The sequence below is a fragment of the Sinocyclocheilus grahami genome, unplaced genomic scaffold, assembly GCF_001515645.1.
Source record: "Sinocyclocheilus grahami isolate Dianchi unplaced genomic scaffold, SAMN03320097.WGS_v1.1 scaffold119.1, whole genome shotgun sequence".
NCBI classification, from domain to species: domain Eukaryota; kingdom Metazoa; phylum Chordata; class Actinopteri; order Cypriniformes; family Cyprinidae; genus Sinocyclocheilus; species Sinocyclocheilus grahami.
The window spans coordinates 1,051,090-1,052,462 of record NW_015505298.1 but is presented as its reverse complement, the minus strand read 5'-3'; the positions used below and the strand labels follow the sequence as shown (position 1 = coordinate 1,052,462).

General features: G+C 43.0%; 1 protein-coding gene across 1 annotated transcript in view; it reads right to left on the bottom strand.

The window, feature by feature from the left end:
* The window catches only part of LOC107589743 (CAP-Gly domain-containing linker protein 3-like), a 16,161-nt gene extending 14,962 nt beyond the window's left edge, over positions 1 to 1,199 (bottom strand). The window contains exon 1 of the mRNA XM_016278265.1: positions 1,189 to 1,199. The gene's annotated coding sequence lies outside the window, so the exon portion shown is untranslated. The remainder of the gene's footprint in view (positions 1 to 1,188) is intronic.
* Between the last annotated feature and the right edge of the window lie 174 nt (positions 1,200 to 1,373).

Below are 1,373 nucleotides of genomic sequence, written 5' to 3'. Positions count from 1 at the left end.
GCCTGTTTATCCACAGGGTTGACCCACTCCACCCTAGAGGGCTTCAAGGCGGCCATTGCGGCCTACCACGCCCCTCTCGGTGGCCATTCAGTGGGAAGACACCCTCTTCTTACACATTTCCTCTGCGGTGCGCTGAGGCCGAGGCCTCTGGCCAGAGAAGCTTAGGCTAAGTGGTGGATCAGGATGCTATTCCATAGCCTCGAGTCCTCTGATCTCCCCTCTCCTTTGGGGGTCAAGATTCACTCCTCCAGAAGTTGGCCTTCGGGATGGCGAGCCCCGCCTACTTTAGCCACTCCGGGCTCTTTTGTTCTCTCGCCCTAGCTGTGAACAAGCTAGCTCCTCGCCCTAGCTGTGAACAACCTAGCTCCGCCGCACGTGCTTTTATAGCTTCCCGGTCATTACGTCATCCGCCGTGACGTCCCGCTCAGCTATTGGACTGATTTCACATGTGATTCAGAGCGTGGGTCACTGAAGGCGTTCCCCCTAGCGTTCTCGACGCAGCGTCTCGTTCCCTCAAGGAACCAGGGTTACATACGTAACCTGAGACTTTTATCTAGATAAAGAACATGTAGATCTAACAAAAAACTGTGTAAATTTGTGTGTACGATTGTGTCTATGTGTGAATGTTCTCAATCAGAGTCACAATGGTGACAAATCAATGTTTTTTATACCTACAGTGCATGCTTGGTGGATCCAGAGACTGAATATTGCACATTTTACCCACACTTCATTTGGCTTTGAGTTGCCAAATGGCTCCATATAGACAACATGAAAGTTCTCAGTTGTATGTAAGGGGATACTAAGATGTATTACAACTTACCCCACCCCTGTCATCCAGAGTTTAGTTAGCTGTATTAGCATAATGGTTTGAAATTAGCTTTTTAAAAATGCACATTTTGCCTGAGAATCTACAATTTGTTCCTAATGTAAGTTATATGGTTTTATCAGTATAAGTACTAAACAAAATATAGTTTTGGTTAAAAAAAGTGGTTAAATAATGCAGTTATCATAGGACTCCTAGCTTATCCCTTATAGGTGGAATAGGTGTTGTTACAACTTTCCCCATGTTACAACCATACCCGGTCTCCCCTACGTCTGTAATCTTAGGGGCGCAATCAGTTAAAACAATTGCCTTTGATGTATTTCTAAACACAGAAAACCTTAAGTTATGTTAACTTTTTAAACAACATACCAAAACATTTTATTATTTGTGATATGTAAATCTACAATAAAATAATGGATACAGTCCTGTTTTGTCGAGAAGCTAAATGTAATGGGGAAAAAACACTCTAGCAGGTTCACCAACATGCATTAGTGCAATGGTTTTGTAAAAGGTTCAGATTTTATGAGAATCAACATTTTATTTGAAGCCA